Consider the following 19,864-nt stretch of genomic DNA (forward strand, 5'->3'; position numbering starts at 1 on the left):
GTCTTAATTTGATAGTGAAAACCAAACACCTTACTAACTGTGCTAACCAGACTGTGCATACCAGACACACAATTTATCAGAGATTTAAGTGAATAAGCTACAGTGTCTAAGGTAATAAACATAATATATTCTATGGGGTGTCATAAGCAAGTCATTAGAATACTTTCCTACTAAATTTATAAGACATAAGCATTCAATATTTGAGTAAACAAAGAGAAAATAAAGCTATCTATTGGGTTTCACTAAAAAGTCCATTGGAAGACTTGACTATTGTTGTTAAAAGACATAGGCATTCATATTATAGAGCCACAAACCACACTAGTAAAATAAAAACATGATAACATGGGATTCAAAACAATGACAGTTTTAATTTGATAGTGCAAACCCAACACCTTACTAACTGTGCTAACCAGACTGTGCATACCAGACACACAATTTATCAGAGATTTAAGTGAATAAGCTACAGTGTCCAAGGTACTAAACATAATCTATTCTATGGGGTGTCATAAGCAAGTCATTAGAATACTTTCCTACTAAATTTATAAGACATAAGCATTCAATATTTGAGTAAACAAAGAGAAAATAAAGCTATCTATTGGGTTTCACTAAAAAGTCCATTGGAAGACTTGACTATTGTTGTTAAAAGACATAGGCATTCATATTATAGAGCCACAAACCACACTAGTAAAATAAAAACATGATAACATGTGATTCGAACCAATGACAGTCTTAATTTGATAGCGCAAACCCAACACCTTACTAACTGTGCTAACCAGACACACAATTTATCAGAGATTTAAGTGAATAAGCTACAGTGTCCAAGGTACTAAACATAATATATTCTATGGGGTGTCATAAGCAAGTCATTAGAATACGTTCCTACTAAATTTATAAGACATAAGCATTCAATATTTGAGTAAACAAAGAGAAAATAAAGCTATCTATTTGGGTTTCACTAAAAAGTCCATTGAAAGACTTGACTATTGTTGTTAAAAGACATAGGCATTCATATTATAGAGCCACAAACCACACTAGTAAAATAAAAACATGATAACATGGGATTCAAACCAATGACAGTTTTAACTTGATAGTACAAACCCAACACCTTACTAACTGTGCTAACCAGACTGTGCATACCAAAACCCAGTTTATCAGAGATTTAAGTGAATAAGCTACAGTGTCCAAGGTACTAAACATAATCTATTCTATGGGGTGTCATAAGCAAGTCATTAGAATACTTTCCTACTAAATTTATAAGACATAAGCATTCAATATTTGAGTAAACAAAGAGAAAATAAAGCTATCTATTGGGTTTCACTAAAAAGTCCATTGGAAGACTTGACTATTGTTGTTAAAAGACATAGGCATTCATATTATAGAGCCACAAACCACACTAGTAAAATAAAAACATGATAACATGTGATTCGAACCAATGACAGTCTTAATTTGATAGCGCAAACCCAACACCTTACTAACTGTGCTAACCAGACTGTGCACACCAGACACACAATTTATCAGAGATTTAAGTGAATAAGCTACAGTGTCCAAGGTACTAAACATAATATATTCTATGGGGTGTCATAAGCAAGTCATTAGAATACGTTCCTACTAAATTTATAAGACATAAGCATTCAATATTTGAGTAAACAAAGAGAAAATAAAGCTATCTATTTGGGTTTCACTAAAAAGTCCATTGAAAGACTTGACTATTGTTGTTAAAAGACATAGGCATTCATATTATAGAGCCACAAACCACACTAGTAAAATAAAAACATGATAACATGGGATTCAAAACAATGACAGTTTTAACTTGATAGTACAAACCCGACACCTTACTAACTGTGCTAACCAGACTGTGCATACCAAAACCCAGTTTATCAGAGATTAAAGTGAATAAGCTACAGTGTCCAAGGTACTAAACATAATATATTCTATGGGGTGTCATAAGCAAGTCATTAGAATACTTTCCTACTAAATTTATAAGACATAAGCATTCAATATTTGAGCAAACAAAGAGAAAATAAAGCTATCTATTGGGTTTCACTTAAAAGTCCATTGGAAGACTTGACTATTGTTGTTAAAAGACATAGGCATTCATATTATAGAGCCACAAACCACACTAGTAAAATAAAAACATGATAGCATGGGATTTGAACAAATGACAGTCTTAATTTGATAGTGCAAACCCAACACCTTACTAACTGTGCTAACCAGACTGTGCATACCAGACACACAATTTATCAGAGATTTAAGTGAATAAGCTACAGTGTCCAAGGTACTAAACATAATATATTCTATGGGGTGTCATAAGCAAGTCATTAGAATACTTTCCTACTAAATTTATAAGACATAAGCATTCAATATTTGAGTAAACAAAGAGAAAATAAAGCTATCTATTGGGTTTCACTAAAAAGTCCATTGGAAGACTTGACTATTGTTGTTAAAAGACATAAGCATTCATATTATAGAGCCACAAACCACACTAGTAAAATAAAAACATGATAACATGGGATTCGAACCAATGACAGTCATAATTTGATAGTACAAATGCAACACCTTACTAACTGTGCTAACCAGACTGTGCATACCAGACACACAATTTATCAGAAATTTAAGTGAATAAGCTACAGTGTCCAAGGTACTAAACATAATATATTCTATGGGGTGTCATAAGCAAGTCATTAGAATACTTTCCTACTAAATTTATAAGACATAAGCATTCAATAATTGAGAAAACAAAGAGAAAATAAAGCTATCTATTGGGTTTCACTAAAAAGTCCATTGAAAGACTTGACTATTGTTGTTAAAAGACATAGGCATTCATATTATAGAGCCACAAACCACACTAGTAAAATAAAAACATGATAACATGGAATTCCAACCAATGACAGTTTTAACTTGATAGTGCAAACCCAACACCTTACTAACTGTGCTAACCAGACTGTGCATAACAAAACACAATTTATCAGAGATTAAAGTGAATAAGCTACAGTGTCCAAGGTACTAAACATAATATATTCTATGGGGTGTTATAAGCAAGTCATTAGAATACTTTCCTACTAAATTTATAAGACATAAGCATTTAATATTTGAGCAAACAAAGAGAAAATAAAGCTTTCTATTGGGTTTCACTTAAAAGTCCATTGGAAGACTTGACTATTGTTGTTAAAAGACATAGGCATTCATATTATAGAGCCACAAACCACACTAGTAAAATAAAAACATGATAAGATGGGTTTCGAACCAATGACAGTCTTAATTTGATAGTTCAAACCCAACACCTTTCTAACTGTGCTAACCAGACTGTGCATACCAGACACACAATTTATCAGAGATTAAGTGAATAAGCTACAGTGTCCAAGGTACTAAACATAATATATTCTATGGGGTGTCATAAGCAAGTCATTAGAATACTTTCCTACTAAATTTATAAGACATAAGCATTCAATATTTGAGCAAACAAAGAGAAAATAAAGCTATCTATTGGGTTTCACTTAAAAGTCCATTGGAAGACTTGACTATTGTTGTTAAAAGACATAAGCATTCATATTATAGAGCCACAAACCACACTAGTAAAATAAAAACATGATAACATGGGATTTGAACCAATGACAGTCTTAATTTGATAGTACAAACCCAACACCTTACTAACTGTGCTAACCAGACTGTGCATACCAGACACACAATTTATCAGAGATTTAAGTGAATAAGCTACAGTGTCCAAGGTTCTAAACATAATATATTCTATGGGGTGTCATAAGCAAGTCATTAGAATACATTCCTACTAAATTTATAAGACATAAGCATTCAATATTTGAGTAAACAAAGAGAAAATAAAGCTATCTATTGGGTTTCACTAAAAAGTCCATTGAAAGACTTGACTATTGTTGTTGAAAGACATAGGCATTCATATTATAGAGCCACAAACCACACTAGTAAAATAAAAACATGATAGCATGGGATTCAAACCAATGACAGTCTTAATTTGATAGTGCAAACCCAACACCTTACTAACTGTGCTAACCAGACTCTGCATACCAGACACACAATTTTTCAGAGATTTAAGTGAATAAGCTACAGTGTCCAAGGTACTAAACATAATATATTCTATGGGGTGTCATAAGCAAGTCATTAGAATACTTTCCTACTAAATTTATTAGACATAAGCATTCAATATTTGAGTAAACAAAGAGAAAATAAAGCTATCTATTGGGTTTCACTAAAAAGTCCATTGAAAGACTTGACTATTGTTGTTAAAAGACATAGGCATTCATATTATAGAGCCACAAACCACACTAGTAAAATAAAAACATGATAACATAGAATTCAAACCAATGACAGTTTTAACTTGATAGTGCAAACCCAACACCTTACTAACTGTGCTAACCAGACTGTGCATAACAAAACACAATGTATCAGAGATTAAAGTGAATAAGCTACAGTGTCCAAGGTACTAAACATAATATATTCTATGGGGTGTCATAAGCAAGTCATTAGAATACTTTACTACTAAATTTATAAGACATAAGCATTCAATATTTGAGTAAACAAAGAGAAAATAAAGCTATCTATTGGGTTTCACTTAAAAGTCCATTGGAAGACTTGACTATTGTTGTTAAAAGACATAAGCATTCATATTATAGAGCCACAAACCACACTAGTAAAATAAAAACATGATAACATGGGATTCGAACCAATGACAGTCTTAATTTGATAGTACAAACCCAACACCTTACTAACTGTGCTAACCAGACTGTGCATATCAGACACACAATTTATCAGAAATTTAAGTGAATAAGCTACAGTGTCCAAGCTACTAAACATAATATATTCTATGGGGTGTCATAAGCAAGTCATTAGAATACTTTCCTACTAAATTTATAAGACATAAGCATTCAATATTTGAGTAAACAAAGAGAAAATAAAGCTATCTATTGGGTTTCACTAAAAAGTCCATTGGAAGACTTGACTATTGTTGTTAAAAGACATAAGCATTCATATTATAGAGCCACAAACCACACTAGTAAAATAAAAACATGATAACATGGGATTCAAACCAATGACAGTCTTAATTTGATAGTACAAACCCAACACCTTACTAACTGTGCTAACCAGACTGTGCATATCAGACACACAATTTATCAGAAATTTAAGTGAATAAGCTACAGTGTCCAAGCTACTAAACATAATATATTCTATGGGGTGTCATAAGCAAGTCATTAGAATACTTTCCTACTAAATTTATAAGACATAAGCATTCAATATTTGAGTAAACAAAGAGAAAATAAAGCTATCTATTGGGTTTCACTAAAAAGTCCATTGAAAAACTTGACTATTGTTGTTAAAAGACATAGGCATTCATATTATAGAGCCACAAACCACACTAGTAAAATAAAAACATGATAACATGGAATTCAAACCAATGACAGTTTTAACTTGATAGTGCAAACCCAACACCTTACTAACTGTGCTAACCAGACTGTGCATAACAAAACACAATTTATCAGAGATTAAAGTGAATAAGCTACAGTGTCCAAGGTACTAAACATAATATATTCTATGGGGTGTCATAAGCAAGTCATTAGAATACTTTACTACTAAATTTATAAGACATAAGCATTCAATATTTGAGTAAACAAAGAGAAAATAAAGCTATCTATTGGGTTTCACTTAAAAGTCCATTGGAAGACTTGACTATTGTTGTTAAAAGACATAGGCATTCATATTATAGAGCCACAAACCACACTAGTAAAATAAAAACATGATAACATGTGATTCGAACCAATGACAGTCTTAAATTGATAGCGCAAACCCAACACCTTATTAACTGTGCTAACCAGACTGTGCATACCAGATGCCAAATTTATCAGATATTTAAGTGAATAAGCTACAGTGTCCAAGGTACTAAACATAATATATTCTATGGGGTGTCATAAGCAAGTCATAAGAATACTTTCCTACTAAATTTATAAGACATAAGCATTCAATATTTGAGTAAACAAAGAGAAAATAAAGCTATCTATTCGGTTTAACTAAAAAGTCCATTGAAAGACTTGACTATTGTTGTTAAAAGACATAGGCATTCATATTATAGAGCCACAAACCACACTAGTAACATAAAAACATGATAACATGGAATTCAAACCAATGACAGTTTTAACTTGATAGTGCAAACCCAACACCTTACTAACTGTGCTAACCAGACTGTGCATAACAACACACAATTTATCAGAGATTAAAGTGAATAAGCTACAGTGTCCAAGGTACTAAACATAATATATTCTATGGGGTGTTATAAGCAAGTCATTAGAATACTTTCCTACTAAATTTATAAGACATAAGCATTCAATATTTGAGTAAACAAAGAGAAAATAAAGCTATCTATTGGGTTTCACTAAAAAGTCCATTGAAAGACTTGACTATTGTTGTTGAAAGACATAGGCATTCATATTATAGAGCCACAAACCACACTAGTAAAATAAAAACATGATAACATGGGATTCAAACCAATGACAGTTTTAACTTGATAGTACAAACCCGACACCTTACTAACTGTGCTAACCAGACTGTGCATACCAAAACCCAGTTTATCAGAGATTAAAGTGAATAAGCTACAGTGTCCAAGGTACTAAACATAATATATTCTATGGGGTGTCATAAGCAAGTCATTAGAATACTTTCCTACTAAATTTATAAGACATAAGCATTCAATATTTGAGCAAACAAAGAGAAAATAAAGCTATCTATTGGGTTTCACTTAAAAGTCCATTGGAAGACTTGACTATTGTTGTTAAAAGACATAGGCATTCATATTATAGAGCCACAAACCACACTAGTAAAATAAAAACATGATAGCATGGGATTTGAACAAATGACAGTCTTAATTTGATAGTGCAAACCCAACACCTTACTAACTGTGCTAACCAGACTGTGCATACCAGACACACAATTTATCAGAGATTTAAGTGAATAAGCTACAGTGTCCAAGGTACTAAACATAATATATTCTATGGGGTGTCATAAGCAAGTCATTAGAATACTTTCCTACTAAATTTATAAGACATAAGCATTCAATAATTGAGAAAACAAAGAGAAAATAAAGCTATCTATTGGGTTTCACTAAAAAGTCCATTGAAAGACTTGACTATTGTTGTTAAAAGACATAGGCATTCATATTATAGAGCCACAAACCACACTAGTAAAATAAAAACATGATAACATGGAATTCCAACCAATGACAGTTTTAACTTGATAGTGCAAACCCAACACCTTACTAACTGTGCTAACCAGACTGTGCATAACAAAACACAATTTATCAGAGATTAAAGTGAATAAGCTACAGTGTCCAAGGTACTAAACATAATATATTCTATGGGGTGTTATAAGCAAGTCATTAGAATACTTTCCTACTAAATTTATAAGACATAAGCATTTAATATTTGAGCAAACAAAGAGAAAATAAAGCTTTCTATTGGGTTTCACTTAAAAGTCCATTGGAAGACTTGACTATTGTTGTTAAAAGACATAGGCATTCATATTATAGAGCCACAAACCACACTAGTAAAATAAAAACATGATAAGATGGGTTTCGAACCAATGACAGTCTTAATTTGATAGTTCAAACCCAACACCTTTCTAACTGTGCTAACCAGACTGTGCATACCAGACACACAATTTATCAGAGATTAAGTGAATAAGCTACAGTGTCCAAGGTACTAAACATAATATATTCTATGGGGTGTCATAAGCAAGTCATTAGAATACTTTCCTACTAAATTTATAAGACATAAGCATTCAATATTTGAGCAAACAAAGAGAAAATAAAGCTATCTATTGGGTTTCACTTAAAAGTCCATTGGAAGACTTGACTATTGTTGTTAAAAGACATAAGCATTCATATTATAGAGCCACAAACCACACTAGTAAAATAAAAACATGATAACATGGGATTTGAACCAATGACAGTCTTAATTTGATAGTACAAACCCAACACCTTACTAACTGTGCTAACCAGACTGTTCATACCAGACACACAATTTATCAGAGATTTAAGTGAATAAGCTACAGTGTCCAAGGTTCTAAACATAATATATTCTATGGGGTGTCATAAGCAAGTCATTAGAATACATTCCTACTAAATTTATAAGACATAAGCATTCAATATTTGAGTAAACAAAGAGAAAATAAAGCTATCTATTGGGTTTCACTAAAAAGTCCATTGAAAGACTTGACTATTGTTGTTGAAAGACATAGGCATTCATATTATAGAGCCACAAACCACACTAGTAAAATAAAAACATGATAGCATGGGATTCAAACCAATGACAGTCTTAATTTGATAGTGCAAACCCAACACCTTACTAACTGTGCTAACCAGACTCTGCATACCAGACACACAATTTTTCAGAGATTTAAGTGAATAAGCTACAGTGTCCAAGGTACTAAACATAATATATTCTATGGGGTGTCATAAGCAAGTCATTAGAATACTTTCCTACTAAATTTATTAGACATAAGCATTCAATATTTGAGTAAACAAAGAGAAAATAAAGCTATCTATTGGGTTTCACTAAAAAGTCCATTGAAAGACTTGACTATTGTTGTTAAAAGACATAGGCATTCATATTATAGAGCCACAAACCACACTAGTAAAATAAAAACATGATAACATAGAATTCAAACCAATGACAGTTTTAACTTGATAGTGCAAACCCAACACCTTACTAACTGTGCTAACCAGACTGTGCATAACAAAACACAATTTATCAGAGATTAAAGTGAATAAGCTACAGTGTCCAAGGTACTAAACATAATATATTCTATGGGGTGTCATAAGCAAGTCATTAGAATACTTTACTACTAAATTTATAAGACATAAGCATTCAATATTTGAGTAAACAAAGAGAAAATAAAGCTATCTATTGGGTTTCACTTAAAAGTCCATTGGAAGACTTGACTATTGTTGTTAAAAGACATAAGCATTCATATTATAGAGCCACAAACCACACTAGTAAAATAAAAACATGATAACATGGGATTCGAACCAATGACAGTCTTAATTTGATAGTACAAACCCAACACCTTACTAACTGTGCTAACCAGACTGTGCATATCAGACACACAATTTATCAGAAATTTAAGTGAATAAGCTACAGTGTCCAAGCTACTAAACATAATATATTCTATGGGGTGTCATAAGCAAGTCATTAGAATACTTTCCTACTAAATTTATAAGACATAAGCATTCAATATTTGAGTAAACAAAGAGAAAATAAAGCTATCTATTGGGTTTCACTAAAAAGTCCATTGGAAGACTTGACTATTGTTGTTAAAAGACATAAGCATTCATATTATAGAGCCACAAACCACACTAGTAAAATAAAAACATGATAACATGGGATTCAAACCAATGACAGTCTTAATTTGATAGTACAAACCCAACACCTTACTAACTGTGCTAACCAGACTGTGCATATCAGACACACAATTTATCAGAAATTTAAGTGAATAAGCTACAGTGTCCAAGCTACTAAACATAATATATTCTATGGGGTGTCATAAGCAAGTCATTAGAATACTTTCCTACTAAATTTATAAGACATAAGCATTCAATATTTGAGTAAACAAAGAGAAAATAAAGCTATCTATTGGGTTTCACTAAAAAGTCCATTGAAAAACTTGACTATTGTTGTTAAAAGACATAGGCATTCATATTATAGAGCCACAAACCACACTAGTAAAATAAAAACATGATAACATGGAATTCAAACCAATGACAGTTTTAACTTGATAGTGCAAACCCAACACCTTACTAACTGTGCTAACCAGACTGTGCATAACAAAACACAATTTATCAGAGATTAAAGTGAATAAGCTACAGTGTCCAAGGTACTAAACATAATATATTCTATGGGGTGTCATAAGCAAGTCATTAGAATACTTTACTACTAAATTTATAAGACATAAGCATTCAATATTTGAGTAAACAAAGAGAAAATAAAGCTATCTATTGGGTTTCACTTAAAAGTCCATTGGAAGACTTGACTATTGTTGTTAAAAGACATAGGCATTCATATTATAGAGCCACAAACCACACTAGTAAAATAAAAACATGATAACATGTGATTCGAACCAATGACAGTCTTAAATTGATAGCGCAAACCCAACACCTTATTAACTGTGCTAACCAGACTGTGCATACCAGATGCCAAATTTATCAGATATTTAAGTGAATAAGCTACAGTGTCCAAGGTACTAAACATAATATATTCTATGGGGTGTCATAAGCAAGTCATAAGAATACTTTCCTACTAAATTTATAAGACATAAGCATTCAATATTTGAGTAAACAAAGAGAAAATAAAGCTATCTATTCGGTTTAACTAAAAAGTCCATTGAAAGACTTGACTATTGTTGTTAAAAGACATAGGCATTCATATTATAGAGCCACAAACCACACTAGTAACATAAAAACATGATAACATGGAATTCAAACCAATGACAGTTTTAACTTGATAGTGCAAACCCAACACCTTACTAACTGTGCTAACCAGACTGTGCATAACAAAACACAATTTATCAGAGATTAAAGTGAATAAGCTACAGTGTCCAAGGTACTAAACATAATATATTCTATGGGGTGTTATAAGCAAGTCATTAGAATACTTTCCTACTAAATTTATAAGACATAAGCATTCAATATTTGAGTAAACAAAGAGAAAATAAAGCTATCTATTGGGTTTCACTAAAAAGTCCATTGAAAGACTTGACTATTGTTGTTGAAAGACATAGGCATTCATATTATAGAGCCACAAACCACACTAGTAAAATAAAAACATGATAACATGGAATTCAAACCAATGACAGTTTTAACTTGATAGCGCAAACCCAACACCTTACTAACTGTGCTAACCAGACTGTGCATAACAAAACACAATTTATCAGAGATTTAAGTGAATTAGCTACAGTGTCCAAGGTACTAAACATAATATATTCTATGGGGTGTCATAAGCAAGCCATTATAATACTTTCCTACTAAATTTATAAGACATAAGCATTCAATATTTGAGTAAACAAAGAGAAAATAAAGCAATCAATTGGGTTTCACTAAAAAGTCCATTGGAAGTCTTGACTATTGTTGTTAAAAGACATAGGCATTCATATTATAGAGCCACAAACCACACTAGTAAAATAAAAAAAAATAACATGGGATTCGAACCAATGACAGTCTTAATTTGATAGTGCAAACTCAACACGTTACTAACTGTGCTAACCAGAGCCACAAACCACACTAGTAAAATAAAAACATGATAACATGGGATCCGAGCCAATGACAGTCTTAATTTGATAGTGCAAACCCAACACCTTACTAACTGTGCTAACCAGACTGTGCATACCAGACACTCAATTTATCAGAGATTTAAGTGAATAAGCTACAGTGTCCAAGCTACTAAACATAATATATTCTATGGGGTGTCATAAGCAAGTCATTAGAATACTTTCCTACTAAATTTATAAGACATAAGCATTCAATATTTGAGTAAACAAAGAGAAAATAAAGCTATCTATTGGGTTTCACTAAAAAGTCCATTGGAAGACTTGACTATTGTTGTTAAAAGACATAGGCATTCATATTATAGAGCCACAAACCACACTAGTAAAATAAAAAAAAAATAACATGGGATTCGAACCAATGACAGTCTTAATTTGATAGTGCAAACCCAACACCTTATTAACCGTGCTAACCAGACTGTGCACACCATACACACAATTTATCAGAGATTTAAGTGAATAAGCACCAGTGTCCAAGGTGCTAAACATAATATATTCTATGGGGTGTCATAAGCAAGTCATTAGAATACTTTCCTACTAAATTTATAAGACATAAGCATTCAATATTTTAGTAAACAAAGAGAAAATAAAGCTATCTATTGAGTTTCACTAAAAAGTCCATTGGAAGACTTGACTATTGTTGTTAAAAGACATAGGCATTCATATTATAGAGCCACAAACCACACTAGTAAAATAAAAACATGATAACATGGGATTCGAACCAATGACAGTCTTAATTTGATAGTGCAAACCCAACACCTTACTAACTGTGCTAAGCAGATTGTGCATACCAGACACACAATTTATCAGAGATTAAAGTGAATAAGCTACAGTGTCCAAGGTACTAAACATAATATATTCTATGGGGTATCATAAGCAAGTCATTAGAATACTTTCCTACTAAATTTATAAGACATAAGCATTCAATATTTGAGTAAACAAAGAGAAAATAAAGCTATCTATTGGGTTTCACTTAAAAGTCCATTGGAAGACTTGACTACTGTTGTTAAAAGACATAGGCATTCATATTATAGAGCCACAAACCACACTAGTAAAATAAAAACATGATAGCATGGGATTCAAACCAATGACAGTCTTAATTTGATAGTGCAAACCCAACACCTTACTAACTGTGCTAACCAGACTCTGCATACCAGACACACAATTTTTCAGAGATTTAAGTGAATAAGCTACAGTGTCCAAGGTACTAAACATAATATATTCTATGGGGTGTCATAAGCAAGTCATTAGAATACTTTCCTACTAAATTTATTAGACATAAGCATTCAATATTTGAGTAAACAAAGAGAAAATAAAGCTATCTATTGGGTTTCACTAAAAAGTCCATTGAAAGACTTGACTATTGTTGTTAAAAGACATAGGCATTCATATTATAGAGCCACAAACCACACTAGTAAAATAAAAACATGATAACATAGAATTCAAACCAATGACAGTTTTAACTTGATAGTGCAAACCCAACACCTTACTAACTGTGCTAACCAGACTGTGCATAACAAAACACAATTTATCAGAGATTAAAGTGAATAAGCTACAGTGTCCAAGGTACTAAACATAATATATTCTATGGGGTGTCATAAGCAAGTCATTAGAATACTTTACTACTAAATTTATAAGACATAAGCATTCAATATTTGAGTAAACAAAGAGAAAATAAAGCTATCTATTGGGTTTCACTTAAAAGTCCATTGGAAGACTTGACTATTGTTGTTAAAAGACATAAGCATTCATATTATAGAGCCACAAACCACACTAGTAAAATAAAAACATGATAACATGGGATTCGAACCAATGACAGTCTTAATTTGATAGTACAAACCCAACACCTTACTAACTGTGCTAACCAGACTGTGCATATCAGACACACAATTTATCAGAAATTTAAGTGAATAAGCTACAGTGTCCAAGCTACTAAACATAATATATTCTATGGGGTGTCATAAGCAAGTCATTAGAATACTTTCCTACTAAATTTATAAGACATAAGCATTCAATATTTGAGTAAACAAAGAGAAAATAAAGCTATCTATTGGGTTTCACTAAAAAGTCCATTGGAAGACTTGACTATTGTTGTTAAAAGACATAAGCATTCATATTATAGAGCCACAAACCACACTAGTAAAATAAAAACATGATAACATGGGATTCGAACCAATGACAGTCTTAATTTGATAGTACAAACCCAACACCTTACTAACTGTGCTAACCAGACTGTGCATATCAGACACACAATTTATCAGAAATTTAAGTGAATAAGCTACAGTGTCCAAGCTACTAAACATAATATATTCTATGGGGTGTCATAAGCAAGTCATTAGAATACTTTCCTACTAAATTTATAAGACATAAGCATTCAATATTTGAGTAAACAAAGAGAAAATAAAGCTATCTATTGGGTTTCACTAAAAAGTCCATTGAAAAACTTGACTATTGTTGTTAAAAGACATAGGCATTCATATTATAGAGCCACAAACCACACTAGTAAAATAAAAACATGATAACATGGAATTCAAACCAATGACAGTTTTAACTTGATAGTGCAAACCCAACACCTTACTAACTGTGCTAACCAGACTGTGCATAACAAAACACAATTTATCAGAGATTAAAGTGAATAAGCTACAGTGTCCAAGGTACTAAACATAATATATTCTATGGGGTGTCATAAGCAAGTCATTAGAATACTTTACTACTAAATTTATAAGACATAAGCATTCAATATTTGAGTAAACAAAGAGAAAATAAAGCTATCTATTGGGTTTCACTTAAAAGTCCATTGGAAGACTTGACTATTGTTGTTAAAAGACATAGGCATTCATATTATAGAGCCACAAACCACACTAGTAAAATAAAAACATGATAACATGTGATTCAAACCAATGACAGTCTTAAATTGATAGCGCAAACCCAACACCTTATTAACTGTGCTAACCAGACTGTGCATACCAGATGCCAAATTTATCAGATATTTAAGTGAATAAGCTACAGTGTCCAAGGTACTAAACATAATATATTCTATGGGGTGTCATAAGCAAGTCATAAGAATACTTTCCTACTAAATTTATAAGACATAAGCATTCAATATTTGAGTAAAGAAAGAGAAAATAAAGCTATCTATTCGGTTTAACTAAAAAGTCCATTGAAAGACTTGACTATTGTTGTTAAAAGACATAGGCATTCATATTATAGAGCCACAAACCACACTAGTAAAATAAAAACATGATAACATGGAATTCAAACCAATGACAGTTTTAACTTGATAGTGCAAACCCAACACCTTAGTAACTGTGCTAACCAGACTGTGCATAACAAAACACAATTTATCAGAGATTAAAGTGAATAAGCTACAGTGTCCAAGGTACTAAACATAATATATTCTATAGGGTGTCATAAGCAAGTCATTAGAATACTTTACTACTAAATTTATAAGACATAAGCATTCAATATTTGAGTAAACAAAGAGAAAATAAAGCTATCTATTGGGTTTCACTTAAAAGTCCATTGGAAGACTTGACTATTGTTGTTAAAAGACATAAGCATTCATATTATAGAGCCACAAACCACACTAGTAAAATAAAAACATGATAACATGGGATTCGAACCAATGACAGTCTTAATTTGATAGTACAAACCCAACACCTTACTAACTGTGCTAACCAGACTGTGCATATCAGACACACAATTTATCAGAAATTTAAGTGAATAAGCTACAGTGTCCAAGCTACTAAACATAATATATTCTATGGGGTGTCATAAGCAAGTCATTAGAATACTTTCCTACTAAATTTATAAGACATAAGCATTCAATATTTGAGTAAACAAAGAGAAAATAAAGCTATCTATTGGGTTTCACTAAAAAGTCCATTGGAAGACTTGACTATTGTTGTTAAAAGACATAAGCATTCATATTATAGAGCCACAAACCACACTAGTAAAATAAAAACATGATAACATGGGATTCGAACCAATGACAGTCTTAATTTGATAGTACAAACCCAACACCTTACTAACTGTGCTAACCAGACTGTGCATATCAGACACACAATTTATCAGAAATTTAAGTGAATAAGCTACAGTGTCCAAGCTACTAAACATAATATATTCTATGGGGTGTCATAAGCAAGTCATTAGAATACTTTCCTACTAAATTTATAAGACATAAGCATTCAATATTTGAGTAAACAAAGAGAAAATAAAGCTATCTATTGGGTTTCACTAAAAAGTCCATTGAAAAACTTGACTATTGTTGTTAAAAGACATAGGCATTCATATTATAGAGCCACAAACCACACTAGTAAAATAAAAACATGATAACATGGAATTCAAACCAATGACAGTTTTAACTTGATAGTGCAAACCCAACACCTTACTAACTGTGCTAACCAGACTGTGCATAACAAAACACAATTTATCAGAGATTAAAGTGAATAAGCTACAGTGTCCAAGGTACTAAACATAATATATTCTATGGGGTGTCATAAGCAAGTCATTAGAATACTTTACTACTAAATTTATAAGACATAAGCATTCAATATTTGAGTAAACAAAGAGAAAATAAAGCTATCTATTGGGTTTCACTTAAAAGTCTATTGGAAGACTTGACTATTGTTGTTAAAAGACATAGGCATTCATATTATAGAGCCACAAACCACACTAGTAAAATAAAAACATGATAACATGTGATTCGAACCAATGACAGTCTTAAATTGATAGCGCAAACCCAACACCTTATTAACTGTGCTAACCAGACTGTGCATACCAGATGCCAAATTTATCAGATATTTAAGTGAATAAGCTACAGTGTCCAAGGTACTAAACATAATATATTCTATGGGGTGTCATAAGCAAGTCATAAGAATACTTTCCTACTAAATTTATAAGACATAAGCATTCAATATTTGAGTAAAGAAAGAGAAAATAAAGCTATCTATTCGGTTTAACTAAAAAGTCCATTGAAAGACTTGACTATTGTTGTTAAAAGACATAGGCATTCATATTATAGAGCCACAAACCACACTAGTAAAATAAAAACATGATAACATGGAATTCAAACCAATGACAGTTTTAACTTGATAGTGCAAACCCAACACCTTAGTAACTGTGCTAACCAGACTGTGCATAACAAAACACAATTTATCAGAGATTAAAGTGAATAAGCTACAGTGTCCAAGGTACTAAACATAATATATTCTATAGGGTGTCATAAGCAAGTCATTAGAATACTTTACTACTAAATTTATAAGACATAAGCATTCAATATTTGAGTAAACAAAGAGAAAATAAAGCTATCTATTGGGTTTCGCTAAAAAGTCCATTGAAAGACTTGACTATTGTTGTTAAAAGACATAGGCATTCATATTATAGAGCCACAAACCACACTAGTAAAATAAAAAAATAACATGGGATTCGAACCAATGGCAGTCTTAATTTGATAGTGCAAACCCAACACCTTACTAACTGTGCTAACCAGACTGTGCATACCAAATGCCAAATTTATCAGATATTTAAGTGAATAAGCTACAGTGTCCAAGGTACTATACATAATATATTCTATGGGGTGTCATAAGCAAGTCATTAGAATACTTTCCTACTAAATTTATAAGACATAAGCATTCAATATTTGAGTAAACAAAGAGAGAATAAAGCTATCTATTGGGTTTCACTAAAAAGTCCATTGGAAGACTTGACTATTGTTGTTAAAAGACATAGGCATTCATATAATAGAGCCACAAACCACACTAGTAAAATAAAAACATGATAACATGGGATTCGAACCAATGACAGTCTTAATTTGATAGTGAAAACCAAACACCTTACTAACTGTGCTAACCAGACTGTGTATACCAGACACACAATTTATCAGAGATTTAAGTGAATAAGCTACAGTGTCTAAGGTAATAAACATAATATATTCTATGGGGTGTCATAAGCAAGTCATTAGAATACTTTCCTACTAAATTTATAAGACATAAGCATTCAATATTTGAGTAAACAAAGAGAAAATAAAGCTATCTATTGGGTTTCACTAAAAAGTCCATTGGAAGACTTGACTATTGTTGTTAAAAGACATAGGCATTCATATTATAGAGCCACAAACCACACTAGTAAAATAAAAACATGATAACATGGGATTCAAAACAATGACAGTTTTAATTTGATAGTGCAAACCCAACACCTTACTAACTGTGCTAACCAGACTGTGCATACCAGACACACAATTTATCAGAGATTTAAGTGAATAAGCTACAGTGTCCAAGGTACTAAACATAATCTATTCTATGGGGTGTCATAAGCAAGTCATTAGAATACTTTCCTACTAAATTTATAAGACATAAGCATTCAATATTTGAGTAAACAAAGAGAAAATAAAGCTATCTATTGGGTTTCACTAAAAAGTCCATTGGAAGACTTGACTATTGTTGTTAAAAGACATAGGCATTCATATTATAGAGCCACAAACCACACTAGTAAAATAAAAACATGATAACATGTGATTCGAACCAATGACAGTCTTAATTTGATAGCGCAAACCCAACACCTTACTAACTGTGCTAACCAGACACACAATTTATCAGAGATTTAAGTGAATAAGCTACAGTGTCCAAGGTACTAAACATAATATATTCTATGGGGTGTCATAAGCAAGTCATTAGAATACGTTCCTACTAAATTTATAAGACATAAGCATTCAATATTTGAGTAAACAAAGAGAAAATAAAGCTATCTATTTGGGTTTCACTAAAAAGTCCATTGAAAGACTTGACTATTGTTGTTAAAAGACATAGGCATTCATATTATAGAGCCACAAACCACACTAGTAAAATAAAAACATGATAACATGGGATTCAAACCAATGACAGTTTTAACTTGATAGTACAAACCCAACACCTTACTAACTGTGCTAACCAGACTGTGCATACCAAAACCCAGTTTATCAGAGATTTAAGTGAATAAGCTACAGTGTCCAAGGTACTAAACATAATCTATTCTATGGGGTGTCATAAGCAAGTCATTAGAATACTTTCCTACTAAATTTATAAGACATAAGCATTCAATATTTGAGTAAACAAAGATAAAATAAAGCTATCTATTGGGTTTCACTAAAAAGTCCATTGGAAGACTTGACTATTGTTGTTAAAAGACATAGGCATTCATATTATAGAGCCACAAACCACACTAGTAAAATAAAAACATGATAACATGTGATTCGAACCAATGACAGTCTTAATTTGATAGCGCAAACCCAACACCTTACTAACTGTGCTAACCAGACTGTGCACACCAGACACACAATTTATCAGAGATTTAAGTGAATAAGCTACAGTGTCCAAGGTACTAAACATAATATATTCTATGGGGTGTCATAAGCAAGTCATTAGAATACGTTCCTACTAAATTTATAAGACATAAGCATTCAATATTTGAGTAAACAAAGAGAAAATAAAGCTATCTATTTGGGTTTCACTAAAAAGTCCATTGAAAGACTTGACTATTGTTGTTAAAAGACATAGGCATTCATATTATAGAGCCACAAACCACACTAGTAAAATAAAAACATGATAACATGGGATTCAAACCAATGACAGTTTTAACTTGATAGTACAAACCCAACACCTTACTAACTGTGCTAACCAGACTGTGCATACCAAAACCCAGTTTATCAGAGATTAAAGTGAATAAGCTACAGTGTCCAAGGTACTAAACATAATATATTCTATGGGGTGTCATAAGCAAGTCATTAGAATACTTTCCTACTAAATTTATAAGACATAAGCATTCAATATTTGAGCAAACAAAGAGAAAATAAAGCTATCTATTGGGTTTCACTTAAAAGTCCATTGGAAGACTTGACTATTGTTGTTAAAAGACATAGGCATTCATATTATAGAGCCACAAACCACACTAGTAAAATAAAAACATGATAGCATGGGATTTGAACAAATGACAGTCTTAATTTGATAGTGCAAACCCAACACCTTACTAACTGTGCTAACCAGACTGTGCATACCAGACACACAATTTATCAGAGATTTAAGTGAATAAGCTACAGTGTCCAAGGTACTAAACATAATATATTCTATGGGGTGTCATAAGCAAGTCATTAGAATACTTTCCTACTAAATTTATAAGACATAAGCATTCAATATTTGAGTAAACAAAGAGAAAATAAAGCTATCTATTGGGTTTCACTAAAAAGTCCATTGGAAGACTTGACTATTGTTGTTAAAAGACATAAGCATTCATATTATAGAGCCACAAACCACACTAGTAAAATAAAAACATGATAACATGGGATTCGAACCAATGACAGTCATAATTTGATAGTACAAACGCAACACCTTACTAACTGTGCTAACCAGACTGTGCATACCAGACACACAATTTATCAGAAATTTAAGTGAATAAGCTACAGTGTCCAAGGTACTAAACATAATATATTCTATGGGGTGTCATAAGCAAGTCATTAGAATACTTTCCTACTAAATTTATAAGACATAAGCATTCAATAATT

This window comes from Pseudophryne corroboree, chromosome 4 (assembly GCF_028390025.1).
Source record: "Pseudophryne corroboree isolate aPseCor3 chromosome 4, aPseCor3.hap2, whole genome shotgun sequence".
Lineage (NCBI taxonomy): Eukaryota > Metazoa > Chordata > Amphibia > Anura > Myobatrachidae > Pseudophryne > Pseudophryne corroboree.